General features: G+C 39.5%; 1 protein-coding gene across 2 annotated transcripts in view; it reads left to right on the top strand.

The window, feature by feature from the left end:
• Window positions 1-10,667, top strand: part of LOC120523294 (Down syndrome cell adhesion molecule homolog) — a 668,946-nt gene that overhangs the window by 394,972 nt on the left and 263,307 nt on the right. The gene's annotated exons all lie outside the window — the stretch shown is intronic.

Here is a 10,667-nt window from a genome sequence, read left to right as displayed (position 1 = left end):
GCTCTTGTGTTAAACTGGAGAAGGCTGCATGCGGGAAATTTTTCTTGACGTTGCCGTACGCCTGCTAGAGGGCCGTACTGACACCAACTCAAATTCTGATTGGTTGAAGCAACAGGTTAATCGACATTTATTCTGTTTTAGAGTGTCTGCACAATTGAGTGTGAAGGCCTCTCTGCCTGGCAACAAATGATGGCTGAAATGTGATTGGTTAAATGCTTTAATACGAAAATACATGCCTGGAAGCAGCACTACCATTGAAAAAGCTATGAAAGGAAGCAGACAGACTATTTGGAATTATTTAATACATATTCATGGACAAAATATAATTAACATCATTTTGTGATTCAGATATTTTTACTTATGAATATGCTAAGCACAGTCCTTCACCCAAGAATATTTACCTTATATGGGCAGGCACTCAATTATGTGGGAGGCGTGATGATGCGAGAGCTGCAGTCTATTACAGTATATGGACGAAAATAGGTTCCAGTTATGACCATTACCCGTAGAATTTCCATATATCTATATCTATATCATATATATATCAAAATACCCGCGCTTGGCAGCGGAGAAGTAAAAAGAAAAGGAAACATTTTAATAATAACGTAACATGATTGACAATGTAATTGTTTTGTCATTGTCATGAGTGTTGCTGGCATATATATATATATATATATATATATATATATATATATATATATATATACACGCACATACATACATACATACATACATACATGTGTACATATATACACACACACATATACTATGAGGTGCCAAACGGGTAAATACATTGATTTTATGAATATATAAAGTCGCCGTGAGAATATATAAAGTCAAAAGTTGAATATATAAAGTCAGCGCTGGAATATATAAAGTCAAAACCTGAATATATAAAGTCAGCGTCGGAATTTATAAAGTCATTCCTGATTATATAAAGTCAACATCGGAGTATATAAACTCACTCCTGAATATATAAAGTGAAAGTCAAAATCTATTGATTGAAACGACTCTGAACTGAACTAAGTTAACAAAAACGTACTCAGAAAAATAAATTAAAAAAACACTGTTCGGTTAATGTTTTGAAAATGATGCATGTGCCCTGCCCAGGATTTGTTCCTGCCTTGCGCCCAGTGTTGGCTGGGATTGGCTCCAGCAGACCCCCATGACCCTGTGGTCGGATTCAACGGGTTGGGAAATGGATGGATATTCCAGCGCTGACTTTTTATATTCCGACGCTGACTTTATATATTGAAGTCACCCTCGCCGCTTCTTACTTTTTACCGCTCATTTAATCATGGCTAGTGGCGGAAAAATTATAAAATGGAGGATTACACTGAGTATGGTTTTACCAAAACAATTATTGATGGCGAACCGATTATTCATAAAGCTTCAATTGATGATCTGTTTTTCTGTGTTAACCTCATATTTTTCATACTTCTTCTCAAACCAAGGGGTGCAAGGTAAAATGAATCGGAAGCTTGATCAATGTAATCGTGTACCAGGAAATCATGCATTGACAGAAGTTCCCTTGTTTGTAATGCAAAGTGTGATTAAATGTGTGATTTTTTTAACGCGTTATGGAGCACATGCATCGAAGCTTTTCAGCTGTGCTTGTGCTAAGAAAAGGAAACATTTTAAAAATAACGTAACACGATTGTCAATGTAACCTTTTGTAAGTAGTGCCTGGAGGATTCAGTGTGGAGAAACTGTACAGACAGCGTGTGTATTGACTTGTGGATTTTTCTGTCAGTATTTGTTGGCAGCGTCACAAACTCGCTCAGAGCGAAATGAGGTGAATGGGAGGGGAGATGATGACATGACTCCCTCACCCGCCTTAACTGTCAATCCCCCACAAACACAGTCTCTCGGAATTTGCATAAGCACAGCCCTTCACCTGCAATTTTAACTTAGTTACAAAGTGATCAAAACTCTCGTTTATATCTTGCGTCCGCTCATTAAACTTGTATCCCGTGATTAGTCGGGCATGACAAACGCCAGCCGCAGCTTGTCTATGAACTTAATTTAAACTTTAGGTTTACACCGTGCTTTGTTTCCGAAGTAGCAGCACTCATGAATATGGCTGTATATGTCACTCGCTCGCTTCTTATTGTTTCACTGCTTTCTCAATTATATAATGCATGTTTTCTTCAGCGCTTTTTGGAGCTCTTCCTGGTTTTCTACGTACTGCGTTGACAGTTGGTTCACATGATTACGTGGGAGGCGTGATGATGTCACACAAAACTCCATCTCCAACGGCTTTCGAGCTCAACTCCATTACAGTAAATGGAGAAAAATAGCTTCCAGTTATGACCACTATGCATAGAATTTTGAAATGAAACCTGCCCAACTTTAGTAAGGAAGCTGTAAGGAATGAGCCTGCCAAATTTCAGCCTTCTACCTACACGGGAACTTGGAGAATTAGTGATGAGTCAGTGAGTGAGTGAGTGAGTGAGTGAGTCAGTCAGTTAGGGCTTTGCCTTTTATTAGTATAGATATATATATATATTTGTGGAAGACAGCCTGGACAAAGACAGGCAGACATCGTAATAAGCACCAGCACACATTTATTTACACTGTCTACTATTTACAAAGTGCACACACAACCCCAAAAGTCCAGGCCTCAATACAATGCCTCCGTCTCTTCAGGCCACCTCCTTTCCTCTCCTCCTGAGTTCTGTCCTTCTCCTCTCCTACCTCCCAATTAGCTTCCTCCGGCACTCCCCAGTGTGCTAGAAGTACCGGCCGCGCACCCGGAAGCACTGTAGGTGTCCCTGGTCTTCTTCCCCAGCACTTCCCGGTGTGGCGGAAGTGCTGAGGGCCAAGGCTCCTCAGGCCCCTATAGGATTGAGCTTCCAAGCTCAGTTCCCGTGGTCCCCAAAGCCACCAAGGCGGTTACCCCCTTGTGGTCTTGAGGAGGCGTAAGCCCTCCCCCGGTCCTTCTGGGCATCCTGGCTAGGTACCACCCCCAGCCACTCGCCATAAATATGTATATATATATATACAGACTGTCCATGAAGGCATCAAGAGGGGTGAGCAACATCGCAGTCAACAGATGGAAACCAGAAGGCAAAGGAGAAAAATGAGACAGCAGAAACAGGACCTGGGCCCCCATCCAGCCTTCACCGCAGCCACTGTAGAAGAGACTGTCGCATCAGGATCGGACTGCTGAGTCACCCAGACGCTGCCCCAAAAAACACAACTGAAGATCATTCCAGAGCGCAAACATCATCTTCTCGAGATGGACTAATGCCTACTACTATATATATATATATATATATATATATATAATATATATATTATATATATATATATATAATATATATATATATATATATATATATATATATAATATATATATATATATTATATATAATATATATTATATATTATATATATATATATATATATATATATATATATATATATATATATAATATATATATATATATATATATATATATATATATATATATATTATATATATATATATATATATTATATATATATATATATATATAATATATATATATATATATATATTATATATATATATACTGTAGCTCACAGGAGGCTGGGGATCAGACCCAGCCATGACGCCTGAAAGGACCGGGAGGTGGCTTATACATCCCCCGGGCCACGAAGGGGCAACTGCCCTGGATGTTGAGAGGATCACGGGAAAGGAGCAAGGAAGCTCAAGCCCGGAGTGCTCCCGGGTGCAAAGGCAGCACTTCCCGGTATGGCGGAAGGACGTCATCAGGCACCTGGAGTACATCCGGGTGGAAATAAAAGGTGCCGCTTCACTCCAATCAGGGAGCTAGAATCGGGAGCGGGAGCAGGACGAAACTCTCAGGAGGAGAGGAAAGGTGGCCCACGGAGATTGAAGGAAAGGCCCATGTGGAGGGTGACTGGTGCTGGGAGCACTGTGTGCTGTGTGGTACTTTTGGTCAAAATAAACATGTTTGGCATTCGACATCCGGTGTCTGTTTGTTTGTTTGTGGTCGGGCTGCTTATCACAATATATATATATTTTTTTCAGCAGCTATTCCAATTTTGATTCCAGGCTTGTCGAGTTTGGTTGACTTCCACTGTGGTAAAGTGCATCAACATTTCATCAGGAACAAGGCATCCTCATTTAACACACCAACCCTCACTAAATCTCACAAAATTAGTAGCCTGACAATTAAGACACACATACATAGATATATGCACACACACAGACCTTAACCACAAAGGTACCATATGAAAGATGTATACACATGCACGTTATTCCCTAGCACTTTAACCCACACAAGTAATACATGAATAGCACATGCACTGTCCGCTTTCCCTAGTACTCCAAGAGACTTACTTATCATAGGCATGAACAAAGTGCGATGTCTTAGATATATCTCAGACCTAAATATCACCTTTGTTCTCCAAGTCTCCATATATATATTTAAACAAACAAAGGCTCAACATCCCTAGCCATGGGCCATTTATCAACCAATGAATGTCTTACTCATTGTTCATTATTGGACACAGCTCTCTATGTACTTAGCTTGATAAATCTTTCAACATGGATCATATGGCACTTCATACTACTCCAAGTGCTCTTAATAAAAAAATGACCTTATTCTCTCAATCATTCCATTTATGAAGACAAAGAATAGAAAGTTAAAAGCAATGTAGTATTTATTAAAGAGCAATAATACCAGTAGCGAAAACCAAAAAAGAAAATGCGAATAGCAAAGTCTGGATATATATAGTCTTTACAAAATGCTTACGAAAAGTTAAAGATGTCAAAGATGAATGTCCTAGGATGGCATTGATTTAGCAATCGATATTCATGGAATGCTTTAGTTGACAATCAGGTGAAAGCGGTCGCACGTGGCTGGTGCCTTCTTCTGACATTGCTCTGTCTTCTCCTATTGATGTCACTCTGGCCCTCTTCTGATGTTGTTTTGTCCTTTTATGATATTGCTCTTCAGATGAGGCATATTTTATTATAAAATTCTACGTGGGGGTTTTGCAACTTGTGATTGTTAGATACACCTGATTGGCTGGCTGTCAATATGATGGATGAATTCTCTCAGACTCTTTACTGCTTGGCAAAATGGACATACTCAAATAAGATTAAAGTTTTTGATGTTTTAAGAATCTCCTGTCTCAAGCTTTAAACTGGTTTGGCCATTTCTAGTTCCACATCATCTCCTTCTGTTCACAGGTTGTAATGTAATGTAATGTACAGCTTGAAGCCTTAGTATTTCTTCTTTTCTCAAGCTGTAAACCAATTTAGTCCTGGTGTCCATCTCCTCACAGGTGATAAAATCATCAATACAGCATGAGGCATCTCCTAAATTCCTACTCAGTTCAAACAGATGTTACTGTGATTGATACTGGTACAATTCAGGAAAACATAATGCTTTGTCTTGAGCAAAATATAATGAAAATATAGACAAAAATGTGCATTATAACAACAGTGTAATGATATGGCTGGAGATTCAGAGTACCATGGACAACTACGGAGCACTCTGCTTTCAGAAGCTGTAGTGTGATATACAAATGAAACGCGGAGCGCAAAAAAACAGATGGAGTGTGGAAGGTGCTAGAACGGAGACGTCCCTGTATTGGTATTGGTGATAGGGAGGGGGAGCACATAGTGCGCAGGAGCAGCAAGTGTATGAACAAAAAAAGAGCAGCATGGTGTGTGGGAACAGTGCAGCACCGTGCTCAGTAGCTGTCCGGCTATGTCGATCCTCTTAATGATGTTTGGCAATCACAATTGGTGCATTGCTGCCAACCCCTGTAAAGGAGTGTAATTCTTCATTTATTTACTGTTAAGTGATAGAACTTTATGCAGCCCCTAAAGGGACATGGGCAAACAACAAAGTCCTTTACAGTTTCACGTGTGCACATGAAACTTTTTGATACACGAACAAAAGTTTTAAAAGGATTTTTTTGTTTGCCCATGTCACTTTAGTGGATCCATAGATTTTGCATGGGCCGTAAAACTAAATTATAGCATGTGAAATCGCTGACACTTATGTGTGTGCGCGTGTATGAAAATTTGAAAAGGAGGCGACGTTTGGATTTACGGAAATATTTCAGTTCTTCTCAGCTAAAACAGAGAGGTCAATATGAAGAACAGGGAACAGAAGAAGGGCAGACTACAACAAAGCAGAAGTATTCAGAAATGTCTGACTATAAGACAAAAAGAAAACGTAGGTTTTTGGTTTCATAGACAAAAGAATTTCCACGCATGGAATATAAGGAAAACACAATGTTCCATTAGGTGTGTCATCAATTCACTGCAATTTCTGATTTGACAAGTGGTTTTGTTACTGAAAGCAGTAATTTTAGGAAAGAGACTATCAAAAAACATGACAAATTTGGGCATCACAAGAAGTTTATGGGTTCCCCATCTGCAGCTTCTTTCCCTGAACAAATGTGAATAGCAAAGAACATAATCAAAACAAACAAAGCACAACATGAAGTCCTGACCATAATTTTCAGAACCACATACTACGCTGCCAAAAGTGAACTACCCTTAGCAAAATGTAACACCTTTTTACAAATTTCAAGCAGCAAAAGGCCTACATCTTGGTATAATATATACATGTATATAATATTTATATGTTAATATATATAAATATATACTGCTCAAAAGAATTAAAGGAACACTTTTTAATCAGAGTATAGCATAAAGTCAATGAAACTTATGGGATATTAATCTGGTCAGTTAAGTAGCAGAGGGGGTAGTTTCAGCTGCTGTGGTGTTAATGAAATTAACAACAGATGCACTAGAGGGCAACAATGAGATGACCCCCAAAACAGGAATGGTTTAACAGGTGGAGGCCACTGACATTTTTCCCTCCTCATCTTTTCTGACTGTTTCTTCACTAGTTTTGCATTTGGCTACAGTCAGTGTCACTACTGGTAGCATGAGGCGATACCTGGACCCTACAGAGGTTGCACAGGTAGTCCAACTTCTCCAGGATGGCACATCAATACGTGTCATTGCCAGAAGGTTTGCTGTGTCTCCCTGCACAGTCTCAAGGGCATGGAGGAGATTCTAGGAGACAAGCAGTTACTCTAGGAGAGCTGGAGAGGGCCATAGAAGGTCCATAACCCATCAGCAGGACCAGTATCTGCTCCTTTGGGCAAGGAGGAACAGGATGAGCACTGCCAGAGCCCTACAAAATGACCTCCAGCAGGCCACTGGTGTGAATGTCTCTGACCAAACAACCAGAAAGACTTCATGAGGGTGACCCAAGGGCCCCATGTCCTCTAATGGGCCCTGAGCTCACTGCCCAGCAGCATGCAGCTCGATTGGCATTCGCCATAGAATACCAGAATTGGCAGATGCACCACTGGTGCCCTGTGCTTTTACAGATGAGAGCAGGTTCACCCTGAGCACGTGACAGAAGTGAAAGGGTCTGGAGAAGCCATGGAGAACATTATGCTGCCTGTAACATCATTCAGCATGAGCAGTTTGGTGGTGGGTTAATGATTGTCTGGGGAGGCATATCCATGGAGGGTCACACAGACCGCTACAGGCTTGACAAAGGCACCTTGGCTGCCATTAGGTATCAGGATGAAATCCTTGGACCCATTGTCAGACCCTATGCTGGTACAGTGGCTCCTGGTGCACGACAATTCCTGGCCTCATGTGGTGAGAGTATGCAGGCAGTTCCTGGAGGATGAAGGAATTGATACCATTGACTGGCCACCACACTTTCCTGACCTAAATCCAATAGAACACCTCTGGGACATTATGTTTTGGTCCATCCAATGCCACCAGGTTGCACCTCAGACTGTCCAGGAGCTCAGTGATGCCCTGGTCCAGATCTGGGAGGAGATCCCCACAACACCATCTGTCATCTCATTAGAAGCATGCACCGATGTTGTCAGGCATGTATACAAGAACACAGGGGCCATACAAAGTGCTGCATACAATTTTGAGTTGCTGCAATTAAATTTTGGCAAAATGGACTAGCCTGCCACATAATTTTTCACTCTGATTTTTGGGGCGTCTTTGAATTCAGGGCTCTGTAGGTTGATCATTTTCATTTCCATCAAGCGATGTGGCATCCTTTCGCTCCTAACACATTACCCAGTCTATATCAGTATAGATATCCAGGAGGATATATATATATATATATATATATATATATATATATATATATATATATATATATATATATATATAATATAGCATTTTTAATGTAGGTAGATCATTTTGACCTGGTCATTTTAAAAGTAGCTTGCAAGCCGAAAAAGTGTGGGTACCCCTGATGTAAACAAATTAGTTAGTGGAGAGCACCACATACATTCTTACTTGGCCTGATAAGAAAACCAGAAGAATACAATTAAGCCTTGGATACAGAGTTCACAGTGAAAGATGATTGTAGCATGTGCTACTGTAGAACCTAGCACTCAAAAAGTCAACGACCTGTTAGAGGAAGTGATGGCACAGGCAAAGGCACCCTTGGTGCAGAGTTTCAGAAGATTATTGACAACACAGTTAAGTACATGGACAGTGGATTTAAAAATCTGTCTGAAAAGCCCCTCTCTTGTTTCAAAGTTTTTGACCCACTCTTTTCGGCCCCAAAGTAGGACTGGCAAATTATGTGGAGGAAGAGGTGGACTATCTTGTTGCACCGTCTGAAACATTGAATGACCTCATGCGTCTCTCCATAAAAGGGGAATTGTTTGAAACTTTTTGTTCTGACAAAGTAATTAGTCTATTTTGGGAAAGGTTCAAGAAATCTGGAGCATAACACCCCAGCAAGATCAAAGAGCAGAGAAGTGGGGACTAATGCACAGAAGCCAATGGAGGAAGCTGATGAAGATGTACCCTCAATGTCAAGTGGCAATCTGTGATTTCAGTTAAGATGTCAGACTCGCAATTTTAGACTGATTCACGTTTAAATTAATCTTATCCTTCATACAAGTTTCAGTTCAGTTAGAAATGAATGCATGTTTATGTTAATTGATGTCAGACTGTTTCTTGATTATTGAATAACTAGCAAAATACCCGCGCTTCGCAGCGGAGAAGTAGTGTGTTAAAGAAGCAATGAAAAAGAAAAGTAAACATTTTGAAAATAACGTAACATGATTGTCAATGTAATTGTTTTGTCACTGTTGTGAGTGATGAGTGTTGCTGTCATATATATATATATATATATATATATATATATATATATATATATATATATATATATATATATATATATATATATATATATATATATATATATATATATATATATATATATATATACAGTCTTTGGGGTGCGAGCAACTGTTGCTGGGGTGCCAGAATCCATGAAGGAAGAAAAATGAATAACATTATTTGTACAAAATCTTAATTTATTTATCCATTCCTAAATAATTAAATGGGCAGGCTATTTCGTATCAGTGCAATACGCTGTTTGTTAAAACGGATGACTCCGCTCTTACGTAAGTCTGCCTGGATATTATGAACTATCGTTTCTGTTCAAGTTCTATTTAAATTTTAAATAGAAGGAATTTTTATTTAGTCGACAGAATATTATTTCGGAATAAATCAACTCAAACCTTAAATAACTTATAATATTTTGCTCTCCATAAAAATATATCCTGTCTAAATTATACAAGTTAGAAATAAAGTAAACGTTAAAAGAACAAACATTCAAATTTCTTTACTCTTATGTAATTTTATATAAAAATAAACTTAAATTTTAAATATCCCAAAAGATTTTGCTCTCCATAAAAATATATCCTGTCAAAATTATACAAATTCAAATATGAACATGGTGCATAACAAAACCTGGAAATATAAATAAAATTTGTTCTTTTCAGCAATAACAAATCAAATCATTCAGTTGTCTTTGCTCATATGTCATTTTATCAGAGCTGGACGCCTGGCATCTTTTTTGGCAACAAGTTCGCTCATGTTTGGTGTGAGGTTCTGTGTTGTGGAGATTCTCAGGATGGACTGCAGGTGCTCATCAGTGAGGCGACTCCTGTGTGCTGTTTTGTTAGTCTTCATGACTGAGAAGAGCTTCTCACACAGATATGTGCTACCAAACATGCACAAGGTTCGAGCCGCATGTAGACGGAGCTGGAGCATTTTTTCGGGAATGGAGTGAATAAACTGTGCGGGCCGTGCAGTATCGTACTTTGCCTTCAGTGTGCCATTACACTGCAGCTCAATCACCTCCATCTGAATCTGCACAGGTGCAGTTTCCACATCGACGGCAAATGGGTTGCGAAACAACTCAAAATTCTTTTTTTGTTCTTCAAAGTCACCAAAGCGCCATGCGAACTCAGTGCAGTGCGCCAGTTTATCAGCAAAGTGCGATTTGGGAACACCGTTGTGCCGACTTGGTTCAACATTACTTGGCAACAGGGAAAGTGGGGCAAGTTGCACTGGTGCATTTGTGTCTCCCATAAAAGTAGCTTCACTTGAAATCACTTTGTGATTTTGCACGGTAAAACGCCTGCTGAAGTGTCAGATTCTTCTTTAACTCTTCTGCTTTCTGTATCTTGTGCATTGCATTCAGGTCTTTCAGGTTATCTTGATGTTTTGTCTCATAGTGCCGTCTTAGATTAAATTCTGTAATTACAGCCACATTAGCTCCACAAATGAGACACACGGGTTTACCGCAATGTCAGTAAACATATACTCAGCCTCCCATCGG

The sequence above is a fragment of the Polypterus senegalus genome, chromosome 2 (assembly GCF_016835505.1).
Source record: "Polypterus senegalus isolate Bchr_013 chromosome 2, ASM1683550v1, whole genome shotgun sequence".
Lineage (NCBI taxonomy): Eukaryota > Metazoa > Chordata > Cladistia > Polypteriformes > Polypteridae > Polypterus > Polypterus senegalus.
The sequence above is the reverse complement of the archived record's forward strand: the minus strand, read 5'-3'. Positions and strand labels throughout refer to the sequence as shown.